This window comes from Neovison vison, chromosome 2 (assembly GCF_020171115.1).
Source record: "Neovison vison isolate M4711 chromosome 2, ASM_NN_V1, whole genome shotgun sequence".
NCBI classification, from domain to species: domain Eukaryota; kingdom Metazoa; phylum Chordata; class Mammalia; order Carnivora; family Mustelidae; genus Neogale; species Neogale vison.
The window spans coordinates 83,657,548-83,675,621 of NC_058092.1; the positions used below are offsets into that span (position 1 = coordinate 83,657,548).

At 33.4% G+C, this 18,074-nt stretch overlaps 1 protein-coding gene across 1 annotated transcript in view; it reads right to left on the reverse strand.

Annotated features, from left to right (window-relative positions):
* Positions 1–18,074, reverse strand: part of DPYD (dihydropyrimidine dehydrogenase) — an 841,951-nt gene that overhangs the window by 627,607 nt on the left and 196,270 nt on the right. The window lies entirely within an intron of this gene.

The window sequence follows — 18,074 nt, forward strand, 5'->3', positions numbered from 1 at the left end:
AGACTGAACAAATTTAAATCTTAAAATGTTAAAAAAAAAAAAAAAGGTTAAACTCAAGTTATCTTTCATTTAACTAAATTAAAAGCATCTAGGATCCTCTTTCCCTTTTTCTCATCTGGCTTGTCCAGAGAGGCTATATATGACACTTTGTGTTGATTATCTAATTCTTCAATCACATACTATTAAGCAAATAAGCAGATGAAACTAACCACTACTCTTGGATGAGACCTTGTCAAGCTCATCTCTCATTATTTCCTTTCATACATTTGATTTATATAGAATAACTTAAAATCCTACTCACTTTATCAAGAGTTTTTAGAACCAAACCTGTTCAAACATTGTACAATCCTATCATTATTGACTAAGAATGACTAACTTGAATATTTGGGGAGTATTTTTTTCTCTAATCAAAAGTAAGAAGTGTACTTGACCACTACTCCTCAAAACTGTCAAGTACATAAAAAATACAGATAATTTTGAGAATATATAAAACTCAAGAAAACCCTAAGGAAATATGACAACTAAATGTCCTATGCTATTCTGGACAGGATCCTAGATAAGGAAAAAAGGTACTAGGTAAAAACTAAGGAAATCTGAAGAAATCACAGACTTTAGTTAGTAATAAAACAGAAATAATGTTTCATTAATTGTAATAAATGTGCTATAGTAATGTCAGTTATTAATAGTAGAGAAAATAATTTACAGGTCTATATAGGGATTCTCTGTACTATCTTCACAACTTTTCTGTAAATACAAAACTGCTATAAAAATATGTTTTAAAGAAGATATGGCAGAATATAGTTAGTGGTATGAAACTAATGTATTAATTTCTCCTTTAGTTTTTGTTTACAATACTTTTGAAGATCTTTGACAACACATACATTGCTTCCATGACTATGATCATAAATACAAATTCCTAGACATTATAGAATACTGATGGTAATAAACAACAGAAATAACCTTAACTATTTCTCGACTCGTTGATACATTACCAGAAGTTTGCTAGGCTTTTATTTAATCTTTACCATCAATCATCTTATATAAATTGGTCCAGCACCCAATCAAAAATTTCTAAGCATAAGATGAGACAGATTAAATGCCTGATAGTCAGTGAAAAAAATGAATCAATCAAGCAGACCCATAGGTCTGATACAGAAATTGGAGTTAACAGAAAAAGATTTTAAAAAACTTCATGAAGATTTAGGAAAAAAATAGACAAAATAGATTAACCAATTCAATATATAACCATAATACTGTGATCTATTTAAAAATAATCAAACTGGCATTCCATAACTGAATAAAACACTTAAAAATAGATCTTAATGCATGGTTTTTATATAGTATTCATGTATAGTATTATTTTGTATAGTATTCATGGTGCTTTAACAGTATTTATCTTATTCAATGGGTCTTCTTAGCAACCAACAATAATGTCTAACATGTAAGAATGGTTCTTCACTACATATTTTCTGAATACATAATAGGAATGTGTTATTAAATTCAACTTATAAATAAGGAAACTGGGGTAGGAAGGATACATAATTTGCCAAAGGATCATAGAGCATATAAAGTGGCAGAGCCAGGATTCAAAGCCATATATATGACCACATACTCATAAGGACCAAGATATACTCTAATACTAAAGAATACTGTTAAGTACTAAATAGGTTATAAAATCTAGTTACAACATTATCTTTCATATATAATATGTATCTTGATGTAAAACACACACACAGCTCTTTTCAGTATAAATTGGACAGCATGTAGCTAGCTCATTAATTACACTTTATATCTTAATAGATTTTTCCCCAAGATTTTATTTACTTGTCAGAGAAAGAAAAAGCACAAGCAGGGGGAGCAGCATGCAGAGGGAGAAGAAGAAGCAGGCTCCCTGCTGAGCAGGGAGTCCAATGTGGGACTTGACTTCAGGACCTGAGCAGGAAGCAAATGCTTTATCAACTGAGCCACACAGCCATCCCTATTAGATGAGTTTTTTGTATATTTCCCTTAGTTTCTTTTTTTTTAATTTTTATTTTTTTAAGATTTTATTTTATTCATTTGACAGAGATCACAAGTGGGCAGAGAGGCAGGCAGAGAGAAAAGGGGAAGCAGGCTCCCTGCTGAGCAGAGAGCCCAATGCAGGGCTTGATCCCAGGACTCTGGAATCATGACCTGAGCCAAAGGCAGAGGCTTTAACCCACTGAGCCACCCAGGCACCCCTTTCCCTTAATTTTAATCGTTCCATCAAGTCAATGAAAAGTTATTATAAGGCAAAGTCTTTTTTATCTTAACTAAAGATTAATCTGTTTTTTTTCCCTCAAATTTGGTCATATTTGCCATTGTCTTTGGGATAGTCTTTGTTAATGTCACTGATAAGGGACAACAGTAAAGCACCATGCTGTCAAAGTACACTTCCCCAAAAGATAAGACAGGATTTCCTTACATAGAGAGAAAGAACATGTATCAAAGATTTTACTTGACTCATTAATGTATAAGAATCATCAAATAAGGAATCATTAAGATAGTAAAAGTGATTCAAGGAAGATTTGAGGCTGAAATGGCTTAAATGCTGAATTCTTCAAAGTATTTAACAATTAATACCAATTCTTCACAAATACTTCTAAAATATACATATGGAATTTATCTCAGGAATGCAGGGTTGGTTTAATATCCCCTAAATGAATTAATATAGTACACTGCATCAATAGAATAAAGGACACAAATTTACACAATAATCTCAAAAAATGCAGAAAAACATCTGACAAAATCCAATACCTCTCATGATAAAAACTCACAACAGGCCACAAAGAGCCACTAATTCATTTAAGAGGTTAATAAAGAATATTTATTTAAAAACCACAGCTGACCTCTTACTTTACGCTGAAAACTGAATCCTTCCAACCTTAGCATCAGGAAAATATAAGGATGCACATCTATCCAGCACAATACTGGCAGTTTTATCCAAATAATGTGGCAAACAAAAGAAGCAAAAGCTATTCAAATTGCAAAGTAAGAAGTAAAACTATTTCTACTTATAGAAGAAGTGATCTTGTATATAAAAAATCCTAAAATCCAGTAAAAAACTATTTGCAAAATAATGCTTAATTTTATGTATCAACTTGACTGTGCCATGGGATGTCCACATTAAACATTATTTTGGGATGGGTGTAAGAAGGTATTTCCATATGAGATTGGTTTTTAATTTGGTGGACTCACCAAAATAGACTGCCTTCCCCAATTATCACTCAACTGGGTGGACAACATCCAACCACTGAAGAACTGAATAGCACAAGATAAGGTGACAGGAAGAAAATTTGGAACCTGCCTGGTTGAGTTTGGACATCAGTATACATATACATATAGTTTATATTATATGTTTATATATATATATATTAATCTGTAAAATATATAAATATATATAATATATTAATATTATATACCTATGTTATACATTATATTTTATATATATACATATTTTATGAAGAACCCTGACTAATATAGTACTAATAATCACTGTAGCCAGCATGCTGAACATGAGATCAATCAATATAAAACAATCAATTTTATATCTACACACAATGTATGAAACAATGAACAAAACAAAAATGAAATAAAAAATAATTCTAAGAGGATCAAAATACAAATTATTTAAACTATATTTACCAAAAATGTGTCAAACATAGGTTCTGAAAACAGACCACTGCTGAGTGAAACTAAAGAAAACCTAGATAAATGGAAAGACAGCCCATGATTATGAATTAGAAGGCTTATTATTAGGATAATGTTACTCCCCAAATTTATCTACAGCTTCAGTGCAATCCCTATCAAAAATCATAGCAGATATCTTTACAAAAACTGGCATACTGACTCCAAAATTCATATGAGAAACCAAAAGACCCAGAACCAGAATAGGCAAAACAGCTGTGAAAAATAAGATCAAAGCTGGAGGAGTCACATTTCCTGATGTCAGAACTTATTATGAAGCAACAGTAATCAAGATGGTGTGGTACTGGCATAATAACACAGATACAGACCAATAGAACAGAATTGACAGTCTAGATAGAAACCTTATCTTTATGTTCAATTGATTTTCTGACAAGGGTTCCAAGACAATTCTATAAAGAAAGAATATTCTTAAGAAATGATGTGATAACTGAATATCCATAAGCAAAAGAATGGAGTTGATCTTTATTTCACAGCACACATAAAGATTAACTAACAATAGATTATAGATCTAAATGTTAGAGATAAATCTATAAAACTCTTAGAAGATGATATAGGAATAAATCTTTAAGACCTTGATTAGGCAATGGTTTTTAGCCATAAAAACAAAAGCACAAGCAATGACACACACAAAAAGAGATGAACTGGATTTCATAAGAATTAAAAACTTTTGTGCTACAAGAAACACCATCAAGAAAGTTAAAAGGCAACCAACAGAACAGGAAAAAAGTCACATATGGTAAGAAATTTTTTTTGGAAGATTTTATTTATTTATTTGACAGAGACCACAAGCAGGCAGAGAGGCTGGCAGAGAGAGAGAGAGAAGAAGAAGCAGGCTCCCTGTTGAGCAGAGGGCCCAATGTGGGGCTTGATCCCAGGACCCTAGGATCATGACTTGAGCCGAAGGCAGAGGCTTTAACCCACTGAGCCACCCAGGTGCCCCTGATAAGAAATTTTCATCTAAAATATATGAAGACTTAAAACTCACTAATAAGAAGACAATCAAAAAATGAACAATGGATTGGTATGAACATTTCTCCAAAATATACAAATGGCCAATATGCATAAGAAGTATGGCTAAACATTATTAGCTATCAAAGAAATGCTAGTCAAAATGAGATACCACTTCTTAACCTATTTGGCTGGCTACACTGAAAGAGACATAACAATATATACAATGAAATATTATTTAGACGTCAAAAAGAATGAAATCTTCTCATTTGCAATGATGTGGATGGATCCAGAGTGTATTACACTGAGTGAAATAAGTCAGTCAGTGAAAGGCAGATACCATATGATTTCACTCATATGTGGAATTTAAGAAATAGAACAGCTTTTAAGGAAAGAAACAAAACAGATAAAGGGGAAAGAGGAAAAAGAAAGAAAGAGAACAAACCATAAGAAACTCTTGATTATAGAAAACAGACTGAGGGTTGAAGGAGGGGTAGTGGGCAGAAGAGAGGCTAAATGAGTGATAGGTATTGCGGAGGGTACTTATTGAGATGAGCACTGGATCTTAAATGTAAGATCTTTTATGATTCTTATATGAATCACCAAGATTCTATTCCTGAAACCAATATTATACTGTATATTAACCAACTAGAATTTAAATAAAAACTTAAAAAAAAAAGAAAAATGTGAAGAAAAATTTTTTCAAGTGTTTTAAATAAATAATTTTTATGTAAAAAAAAAGACATACAATAAAAAATGTTGACAAGGATGTGGAAAAACTGGAACAATCATATGTTGCTTATGGGATTGAAAAATGGTGTCAGTACTTTGAAAAATAGTTTGGCAGTTGCTCACAAGGATAAAAACAGAGTTACCATATGATTCAGCAATTCCACTCTTTAGTATACACCCAAGAAAATTTACAACATATGTCCATGTATAACCTCATACATTAATGTTCAAAGCAGTGTACCCCTAGCAGCTAAAATGTAGAAATAACCTAAATGCCCATCTCTGATGAACCGCTAAAAACGTGGAATAAAAATAAGTAATGATATGTGCTATAACATAGTTAAACTTTGAAAACATTATGCTAAGTGAAAGAAACCATTCACAAAAGACCACAGATTTTGTTTTCATTTAATGAAAATATCCAGAACAGGCAAAAGTAAAGAAGCAGGAAGTAGATTGGTAGTTGCCTATGCCTGGGAGTCTGAGAAAAACTGGAAATTGGCTGTTAAGGGGGTTTACAATGTCTTTTTGGGATGATAAGCATATGCTCAATTTGATTGTGCTTAGGGGTGCACTTCTGAACATATACTCACCATCAATGAATAGTACATTTTCCACTGGCCAACTGTATGGAATATGAATTTTATCTCAATAAAGGTGTTATATTTTTAAAAGTACATATACAGGATGGGAAATTATACGGGGAATTTAATAAAGAAATATTTCAATAACACTGGATTAAGATTGCTTCCCTTGCCTCAGGAGAAAAAGCTGCAGTAATCAAAACAGTATGGTAGTGGCAAAAAAATAAACACAAAGAAGAAAGGAACAGGAAAAAAAAAGAAAGAGATAAACCCACAATTATATGGTCAAGGAATCTTCAACAAAGGTGGCAAGAACATATGAGAAAAAGAAAGGCTGTTCAACAAATGGGGTTAGGAAAACTGGACAGCCATGTGCAAAGGAATGAAACAGGACCATTTTCTTACACCATACACAAAAATAAGCTCAAAAGGGATTAAGGACCTGAATGTGAGACCTGAAAACCATAAAAATCATAGAAATGAACATAGGAAATAATTTCTCTGACATCAGCCCTAATAACATCTTTTTAGATATGTCCCCTGAAGCAAGGGAAAAAAACAGCAAAAATAAACTAATGGACCTACCTCTAATTTAAAGTTTTTGCACAGCAAAGGAAACAACAAAACTAAAAGAAAACCTACTGAATGGAAGAAAATATCTGCAACAGATGTATTTGATAAGGACTTAGTCTCCAACATATACAAAGAAGTTACATGTCCAAGAAGATCTAAAAATTATAAATATTTATGCCCCCAGATGGGAGCACCCAAATATATAAAACAATTAATAACAAACATAAAAGAACTCATTGTTAATAATACAATAAGAGTAGGGGACTTTAACACCTCACTTATATCAATGCACAGAGCATCTGAGCAGAAAATCAACCAGGAAACAATGGCTTTGAATGACAAACTAGACCAGATGGATTTAACAGATCTATTCAGAACATTTTATCCTAAAGCAACAGAACACATATTCTCTTCAAGTGCATATGGAACATTTTCCAGAATAGATCACACAATAGGTCACAAATCAGACCTTAAGAAATACAAAGATATCGAGATCATACAATGAATATTTTCTTTTCTTTCTTTCTTTTTGAAAAAGATGCGAGAGGGGAATAAAGGGATTGGGTGACCAGAGTCCGGGAGAGAGAGAGGAAGGGGGAAAAAGAGAATCTTAAGCAGACTCCATGTGCAGCACAGAACCTGATGTGGGGCTCAATTTCATGAAACTGAGATCATGACCTAGGCCAAAATCAAAAGTCAAAGGCCTAACTGAATGAGCCACCCAGGGGCCCCCCATGCAAATTTTCTGATCACAACACAAAGAAACATGAAGTCAACTACAAGAAAAAATTTGGAAAGACCACAACATGCTTAAGCGAGGTTAAAAAATATGCTACTAAACAATGAACAGCTTAACCAGAAAATCGAAGAAAAAATAAAAAATAAAATACATGGAAATAAGACACAATGGTCCAAAACCTTTGGGATGCAATTAATAGCAATTCTAAGAGTATAGAGCAATACAAACCTACCTCAAGAAGCAAGAAAAATCTCAATAAACAAATTAACCTTGCATTCAAAAGAGCTAGAAAAAGGCAACAAATGAAGCTCAAGGACAGCAGAAGGGAAATATTGAAGATCAGGGCATAAATAAATGATACAAAAACTAAAAAACAAACAAACTAAAGACAACAACAAAAATAATAGAGAATAGATCAATGAGACCAAGAGTTGTTTTTTTGAAAAAATAAATAAATAAATAAAATTGATAAACCCCCTAGCCAGATTTATCAAGAAGAAAAGAGAAAGTTCTAATTAAATAAATCTGAAATGAGAGAGGAGAAATATCAACCAACATCACAGAAATACAAACAATCATAAGGAATATTATGAATATCTGTATGTCCAACAAATTGGACATACCTAGAAGAAATGGACAAAACATATAAAATACAAAAACTGAAATAGGAAGGAATAGAAAACTTAAACATATCAATAACCAGCAAAGAAACTGATTCAGTAATCAAAAAATCTTCCAACAAACAAGAGTCCAGGGCCGGATAGCTTCACAGGGGAGGTCAGCTACACACTTAAAGAAGAGTTAATACCTATTCTTCTTAAACTATTTCAAAAAATAAAAATGGAACAAAACTGCCAAATTCATTCTATGAGGCTAGCACTACCCTAATTCCAAAACCAGACAAAGACTCTACTAAAAAAGAGAATTATAGGCCAATATCCCTAATGGACACATACACAAAAATTCTCAATAAAACAACTAGTAAATAAAATCTGACAGTACATTAAGAGAACCATTCACCACGATCAAGTGCAATTTATTCCTGGGGTGCAAGGATGCTCAATATTTGCAAATAAATTCACATAATACTCTACATTAATAAAAAAAAAAAAGCACAACAACCATATGTTCTTTTCTATAGATTCGGAAAAAGGATTTGACAAGATAAAACATTCATTCACAATTAAAACCATCAACAAAGTAGAGTTAGAGGGAATATCTCAACATAATAAAGGCCTTATATGAAAAAAAAAAATCATCCTGGACTGGGAAAAACTGAGAGTTTTTCTCATAGATGGTCAGGAACAAGACAGGTATGTCCATCCCCACCACCATCATTTAACATAGTACTGAATTCTTAGCCTCAGCAATCAAGACAACAAAAAGAAATAAAAGGCATCCAACTTGGCAAGGAAAAAGTCAAACTTTCATAGTTTGTAATGACATGATACTCATAAAGAAAACCCAAAAGACTCCACCAAAAAATTGTTAGAACTGATACAGAATTCAGTAATGTTGCAAGATATAAAAATCATTGTACAGAAATCTGTTGCTTTTCTACACACCAGTAATGAAGCGGCACAAAGAGAAACCAAGGAATCAATCCCATTTACAATTGCACCAAAAACCTTAAGATATCTAGGGATAAACCTAACCAAAGAGGTAAAAGATCTGTACTTTGAAAATTAAAAAAAACATGATGAAAAAAACTGAAGATGACACAAAAAAATGGAAAAACATTCCATGCTCATGGATTGGAATAATATTGTTAAAATGTCTATACTACCAAAAGTAATCTATACATTTAATGCAATCCCTATCAAAATACCACCAACATTTTTCACAGAGCAAGGAAAAATAGTCTTAAAATTTGTATGAAACCTTGGAGACATGTTTTGAAAGAAGATGTTGTGGCCAATATGAGAAAATGAATTTTTGGGACTTCATCAAGATAAAAAGCTTCTCCACAGCAGAGGAAACAGTCAACAAAACAAAGAGGCAACCACAGAATGGGAGAAGATATTTGCAAATGACACTACAGACAAAGGACAGATATCCAAGATCTATGAAGAACTTCTCAAACTCAACACCCAAAAAACAGACAATCAAGTCAAAAAATGGGCAGAAGACATGAACAGATGCTTCTCCAATGAAGACATACAAAGGGTTAACAGACACATGAAAGAATGTTCATTATCCTTAGCAATCAGGGAGATTCAAATCAAAACCACATTGAGATACCCCCTTATACCAGTTAGAATGGCAACAATTAACAAGGCAAGAAACAACAAATGTTGGAGATGATGCGGAGAAAGGGGAATCCTCTCACACTGTTGGTGGAAATGCAAGTTGGGGCAGCCACTTTGGAAAACAGTGTGGAGGTTCCTCAAAAAATTAAAAAAAGAAAACTACCCTATACCCTGCAATTGCACCACTGGGTATTTACCACAAAGATACAGATGTAGTGAAAAGAAGGACCATATGTACCCCAATGTTCATAGGAGCAATGTCAACAATAGCCAAACTGTGGAAAGAGCCAAGATGCCCTTCAATAGACAAATGGATAAAGAAGATGTGATCTATAAACACAATGTAATATTACTCAGCCATTAGAAATGATGGATACCCAACTTTTGCATCAACATGGATGGGACTGGCTGAGATTATGACATGTGAAATAAATCAAGCAGAGGAAGTCAATTATCATATGGTTTCACTTACTTGTGGAACATAAGGAATAGCATGTAGGACATTAGGAGAAGGAAGAGAAAAATGAAGGGGGGGAAATGGAGGGGGAGACAAACCATGAGAGACTGCAGACTTTGAGAAACAAACTGCGGATTTTAGTTGGGGGAGGAGATGGGTTTGCCTGGTGACAGGTACTGAGGAGGGCATGTATTGCATGGGGCGCTGGATATCATACATAAACAATGAGTCTTGGAACACTACATCAAAAATTAATGATGTACTATATGGTGACTAACATAACATTGAAAAAAAATTGTATGGGACCACAAAAGAACCTGAAGAGCCAAAGCAATCTTGAAAAAGGAAAGCAAAGCTGCAGTCATCACAATTCTGGACATCAAACTATAACAGAAAGCTGTAGCGATCAAGACAATATGGTACTGGCACCAAAAAAAAAAAAAAAAGACACAGAGATCAATAGAACAGTATAGAAAACCCCGTAATAAACCCACAGTTACATGGTCAATTAATCTTTGATGAAAGAATATCCAATGGGGGGAAAAAAAAAGTCTCTTCAACAAATGGTGTTGGGAAAACTGGGCAGCAACATGCAGAAGAATGAAACTGGACCAGAGGTGCCTGGGTGGCTCAGTTGGTGAAGCATCTATCTGCCTTCAGCTCACATCACAATCCAGGGTTCCAGGATGGACCCCTGTGTGAGGCTCTCTGCTCAATGGGGAGCCTACTTCACCCTCTCCCTCTGCTCCTCCCCCTGCTTGCACTCTCTCTTTCTCTCTGTCAAATAAATTAAATCTTTGAAAGAAAGAAAGAAAGAAAGAAAGAAACTGGACCACTTTTTACAGCATATACAAAAATAAATTCAAAGCAGAGGAAAGATCTAAAAATGAGACATGAAACCATTAAAACCTTAGAGGAGTATACAGCAGTAACCTCTTTAACATCGGCCATACCAAGTTCTTACTAGATAGGTCTCATGAGTCAAGGAAAACAAAACAAAAAATAAACTATCAGGACTTTAGCAAAATAAAAGCTTCTGCACAGAAGGAATTAATCAACAAAACTAAAAGGCAACCTACAGAATGAGAGAAGATATTTGCAAATGGCATTATCTGATAAAGGGTTAGTATCCAAAATCTGTAAAGAATTTATAAATCTCAACACCCCCCAAAAATGAATAATCCAATTAAAAAATGCACAAAATACATGAAGAGAAATTTTTTCCAATTATATCTAGATGGCCAACAGACACATGAAATGATGCTCATCATCACTCATCTGGCTAGAGAGTATTATGTTAAGTGAACTAAGTCAGTTGGAGAGATACAAATACATATGATTTCACTCACATGTGGAATTTAAGAAACACACTAGCAAAGAATTAAGAGAGAGAGAGAGAGCAGCAAACCAAGAAACAGACTCTTAATTATAAAGAATAAACTGATGGTTACCAGAAGGGAGTTGGTGGGGACATGGGTTAAATTGGTGATGGGGATTAAAGAGTACACTTGTGATGAGCACCAGGTGTTGTATGGAAGTGCTGAATCACTAAATTGTACACCTGAAACTAATATTACATTGTACATTAGTTAACTGGAATTTAAAAAAAAAACTTTACATTTAAAAAATACATCTTTGTAACATAACTTACAATACTGAAATGTGATACCTCCAGCTTCGTTCTTTCTCAAGACTGCTTTGGTTATTTGGGGTCTTTGGGATCCCATACAAATTTTGGATTGTTTGTTCTAGTTCTATGAAAAGTGCTGTTGGTATTTTAATAGGGATTACATTAAATTTGTATATTGTTTTGGGTAGTAAAGGCATTTTAACAACATTTCTTCTTCCAATCCAAGAGCGTATAATGTCTTTCCATTTGTTTGTGTCATCCAGTTTCTTTCACCAATGTTTTATAGCTTTCAGATTATAGGTTTTTCACCCCCTTGATTTGATTAAGTTTATGCCTAGGCATTTTATTATTTTTGGTGTAATTATAAATGGGAGTTTTTCCTAATTTGTCTACTGTTCTTCATTATTAGTGTACAGAAATGCAATGGATTTCTGTATATTAAATTTGTCTCCTTTGACTTTACTGGATTCATTTATCAGTTCTAGTAGTTTTTTGGTGGAGTGTTTAGAGCTTTCTATATATACTATCATGTAATCTGCAAATAGTGAAAGTTTGACTTCTTTCTTACCAATGCAATGCCTTTATTCGTTTTTCTTGTCTGATATCTGTGGCTATGACTTCCAGTACTATGTTGAATGAAAGTGGTAAGAGTGGACTCCTTGCCTTGTTCCTAACCTTAAGGGAGAAGTTATCAGTTTTTCTCCATTGAGTATGATGCCAGCTGTGGGTTTTTCACACAAGGTCTTTAATATGTTGAGGTATGTTCCCTCTAAATATACTTGTTGAGGGTTTTACCATGAATGGATATTGTACTCACAATCTAAACTTTTAGTTAATATTGAATAGATAGTCAATCAATGGTTCTTTTTTCCTTCAAAATTAAATAATGCTTAAGTGTCACCATGCATTTATTTTAAAAATGTTCATTTAGTATAACAGTAAACAGATACAGCCTTATCTCCTTGGCCTTATTTTCTGTTTTTGAATAATTTTACTTAATAACATTCATAATGAACAATTACTAACTAAATTACCAGTCTATTCCTTAGGAAACATCCTTTGTTCCTGCTTAAGCCCATTGATCCCCTTGCTCAGCACCTGCAACTAAGCATTTAACAGTTGCTAGAGAAAATCTCAAAGTCACTGTCACTATTCTTTCCTCCTCTTACTTGATAGCATAGTAACATCTGACATGACTGATTAAAAAATATTTAATGACTGACACACTGCCTAAATGACCTAATTACATAATTAGAAGACTTCTTGTAACATAAAATTCCATCATGAGGAAAAAAATGTCAATTGTAGATTACTTTTCAGGATATTTGGGGGAGGGGAGTAGCATAGAAATATAATCTAATTAAACAATTAAGGATCTTTCCACAAGAATACTGATTATCTTATGACCCACAAATTGAGTTTCAAAATTGTACCTAAAAAGATGACATAAGAAATAAATACATGTTTAAAAAAAAAACCATTTAGAATTACACTTATGGTTCATGATTTGCTATAGTTGTCAAACTATAAGGTCTGATATATCACAATATATTACTGACAATAAAACTCTCTAGTTTTATTCAATAATCTCATGATTCCTAGTATAACTCTTACACCAAAATAAAATTGTAGGAGACCATAACTTTTTTTTAAAAAAGTACTTCAAAAAATTAGCTAAAATTACTGAATGTTTCTTAAATAAAAGCTCGATGGACTTAAAAAAAGGAAGGGAAGGATAAGGGAGGGGAAGAGAAATGAAGGGAAGGGAAAGGAAAGGAGGGGAGGAAACCTCCCTGACATCAAGACATTTTGGCATCAGAGTGAAAAGTCACTTCAGAATGAGGTTCAGAATCTGCTTCAAATGTGTGGTAATCAAAATGTTTCTGAAGTGACAGGACTAAGAGATGAGAAGAAACGGCATCTGAGTTATCCTGGACTGACACGAGTAAAAAATCAAGAAACTTCAGAATATGTCTTGGCATAATGACTTGGCCAACTGGCTAGAGATGTTCACTGATTCACTTAGGAAATGATGACTAGAAGATATATTTTTAATGTGCTTGGAACAAATTATGGAGAAATTTGACTTCCAGTCTAAGGGTTTAGTATCTAACTGAAGCTTTTCCATAGAAAGGTGCTAGTATTAAAGGACTAATTGTGAAGATTACTGTATAAATGTTGTGGAAACTCTCAGAAATAGAGTGGAAAAACAGGAAAAGTGAAGAAGACACAATGATACATAAAAAAAAGGAATGCATCAGCATGTATCACAGAATACACAAAAATGGTTTTGAAAATGGTCTGAGCCAACATCAATGATTCAGAAATCACCTTTGCACTCTACCTCTCACAAATAACTCTGAAGAAATGATAGTTTACTGTGTAGGAAGCTGGGTACTCAGAGTCAAAGACATTCAGAAACCTATTAGAAAGGGAACACCTCCTCAACTGTTCTCATCAAGACTGTCAAGATCCATATCAATTTTTTTTCTCTCATAGTAAGTGGAGAGATTTCTTGAGTTCTCCTTCTAAACAAGAGGTTTAACTCCTATTCTGTGAGCTTTTAAACCTTTCTAAAAGCAAAGGCTATAAAATTTAAATTTAGAAGGGTACTTTAAAGACACCCCAGTAGTCTCCTTCTAGAAAATACACAATCACTTCACTTGGTTTCTTCAGGTTATTCAATCATTCACAAGTATTTTAGTCTTCAATTGTGTGAAGAAAAATGTACCAAGTCATGTTAGGAGGAATAAAAATTAAATATCTGATCTTTTGTGCACATATTTGTTTTATGGGACTCTTACTCCTTCCTTATGCAAAAATCTAAAACACAAGTGGTTTGATATATTTGTTTTTTTTATATCAACACAAAAGAACATGCACTGAATGTTCCCTAGTCCATTAACTTACCCGTATTTTGCAGGTGTTGAATTTTCTATTACTCAATGGGATTTTTAAAAGCTTGTTCGAAGCTACAATATGTGCCATTTCCATGTGGGTTAATTCTAAGACAACTTTAACTTTTATTCTTTGCTTTTTATTTTTAAAGTTGTAACTTGAAATTGCATTAGTGTCATCTCTATACAATTTAATGGTTTTAAAGTCATTATCAAGAAACATGAAAATCTCACAAGCCAGCTAACGTCTCATATGTTATAACGAATTTAACCAATAGTCCAATCATATTCAGGCCTTCATATCACCACAACATTATCAAAACAGCTGGTGAATTTATTTTAAAGTGTTCTTGCTTTTTCCAATGAGAGTTTTCACAGATGGAAGCACCCTTCCAAGATAAACTTCAATCTGCTACATTTAAAAAAATACTTGGGAAAGTTCAATAAGTTTGCAAGTGTGAGAAGGGTGAATTAACACCACTTATACTTCTAGACTGAGCTGTCTAATGGTGAGGGTCTAATGGTGAGTGTGCATTAAATTAATGTACATTAATTTAATATAAATGTCCCTAATAGCACATATAGAAAATAAAGGCATAGGGAACACCGTCAAGCTATCACCATCTCTCAGTAAACAACCCACTGGTCTTCAAACATTTGGCAAAGGAGAGTGGGAACCTATCATTCACAGGACACACAAAAACTCCTGCCCTCACAGTACTCACTCTTCTGGGGACAAATGGATACAGAATATGTTTGCCTGGTTTTACTCAGAAAACCCTCCCTTCAAAACTCAGACACACTAAATTTTAGAAAAGTTTTGCACAATATGATTAGACTTTTAGAACTATGAATGTGTAAGGGCGCCTGGGTGGCTCAGTGGGTTAAGCCGCTGCCTTCGGCTCGGGTCATGATCTCAGGGTCCTGGGATAGAGTCCCGCATCGGGCTTTCTGCTCAGCGGGGAGCCTGCTTCCTCCTCTCTCTCTCTGCCTGCCTCTCTGCCTACTTGTGGTCTCTCTCTGTCAAATAAATAAATAAAATCTTTAAAAAAAAATTATTCTTGTAGAAAACAATTTTTTTTTAATATGACCTTGAGATGCTGAACTAGGAAACTTGACACAGACAGCATGCCTAATACATTATACAGCACAGAACAGATTTAACAAATTTAAGTCAGCATCACATTCCCCCTAGGCTTTTTCTGGCTACAAATTTTTTTCTTGGGGCACCTGGGTGGGTCAGTGGTTAAGCCTCTGCCTTCAGCTCAGGTCATGATCACAGGGTCCTGGGATTGAGCCCTGCATCGGGCTCTCTGCTCAGCGGGGAGCCTGCTTCCCCCTCTCTCTCTCTGCCTGCCTCTCTGACTACCTGTGATCTCTGCAAAATAAATAAATAAAATCTTTAAAAATAATTTTTTTTCTTATAATGTTAATCCTGAGAGTTTAAGATTTTAAAGTTTATTAAAGAAAATTCATATTAGGAAGCACAATAAGAAAGATAGCAAAAAAGAAGCAAAAACTATATGAAGAAAAATAACTGAATAACCTTATCGCAAATAAGATTTAAAACAACAAATCCACTGACTGCTGCAAAAAAGTTGCATGTATAAGACAATTAGTAATAAAGACAAAATTTCATTATTTATGTTATTAGAACTAGACTATAACACTTCTATTTTCTTCTTTTCAAACAAAATAACATCTGATTATTTTGTGAGAATTTGTTCTTCACTGACAAGAATGTGAGATTTCTTAATTGACAGGGTGCTGCAGTGTCTACCATACTGCATTATTATATTGTAGCTCGTAAAACCAGCAGCCAGCCACTATTTGTACAATGGGTACTTACCAGAAAACTCTCCATTCTGAGTACATTAATTTAAACCCATTACTACTTTTAAAAGCAAAACTAGTTTTGATAATAATTTACCTAAATTTTTCACTTTGCCAATTTTTAGAAAAGTAATCCCAAATTTCCTTAAGATGAAGTTTACTGTTGCTGGAGGGGAGGAAGTTGGGAGGATATGATAATCAGGTGAAGGGCATCTGGGTGGGGGGCATTTTATATAATGAGGATTGGGTGTTATACGCAATTGATGAACCACTAAATTCTACCCCTGAAAATAATAATACAGTATATGTTAGCAAATGAATTTAAATAAAAAATTTTAAGAACTTCAAAAAATTTAAATTAAAAAGTCTTACAGTTTAAAAAAATTAAATAAAATTTTTTTAAAAAATACTGTTATAAATTTTACCCACCATTTAAATATTGATAGCACTTACAAAATTGTCATGGTAGAAAATATGTTGCTTGGGACACCTGGGTGGCTCAGTGGGTTAAAGCCTCTGCCTTCACCTCAGGTCATGAGTTAACTCTCTGCTCAGCAGAGAGTTGTATTATTTTCATTATACAACTTAAGCCAATTTTATAAGAAACAAGTAATACCACATTGTTTGTGGTTGTATGTTATGTATGGACATATTTAAACATATGCCTTTGTTAATATTTTTTAGAACTTAAATTCCCCAGCACCCGCCTGCTTCTCTGCCTACTTGTGATCTCTGTCTGTCAAATACATAAATAAAATTTTTAAAAAAAGGAAAATATGTTGTTTATATGTATATATAAATATAATATCCTCTATATTTTATGACTTATATTTTCTTTTTTACATACATATTTTACATTTATATTATATAAACTTTATAGTTTAATAATGACTCATTATATACATAAATTATTCATATAGATTATGTAGTGTTATGTGGACAATAGCACACCAGAAAAAAATCAAGAAATTTATTTATTCTATCAAGTATTTATGGGATCTGGGATAAATTACTTAGCCTGATGGGTTTTAAATTACCTTTCTAACCAACAAGATAGCTAGCTAGATAAATGAAAATGCCATTCATCCAAATTCCGTTACATTTATTTTTACCTGTTAATATTAAAAAATATTCTAGGGGGTACCTGGGTGGCTCAGTGGGTTGGATCCTCTGCCTTTGGCTCCAATCCTGATCCCTGGGTCCTGGGATCTAGCCCTGCTTTGGCTCTCTGCTCAGCAGGGAGCCTGCTTCCCTTCCTCTCCCTCTGCCTGCCTCTCTGCCTACTTGTGATCTCTGTCTGTCAAATAAATAAATAAAATATTTAACAACAACAACAACAACAAAATATTCTAAACAGTATCCTATGTGTCTATACAGATTTTCATTTGTCTTGATTATACTGAAGTAAAAAATTATGACTCCAGTTTAATTTTCACATACATACATAAAACTAGATTCTGTTTTTCTAAATAATTTAAGTTCTAAAAAATATTAACAAAGACATATGTTTAAATATGTCCATACGTAACATACAACCACAAACAATGTGGTATTACTTGTTTCTTATAAAATTGGCTTAAGTTGTATAATGAAAATCTTCTATCAGTTAGTTAAACGGACATTATTTTTAGGTTTTATATCACTTAGGTTTTGTAATAAATTGACTAACAGTGCTTTGAGTTACAGAAGGTTTTCCAGAACTAAAT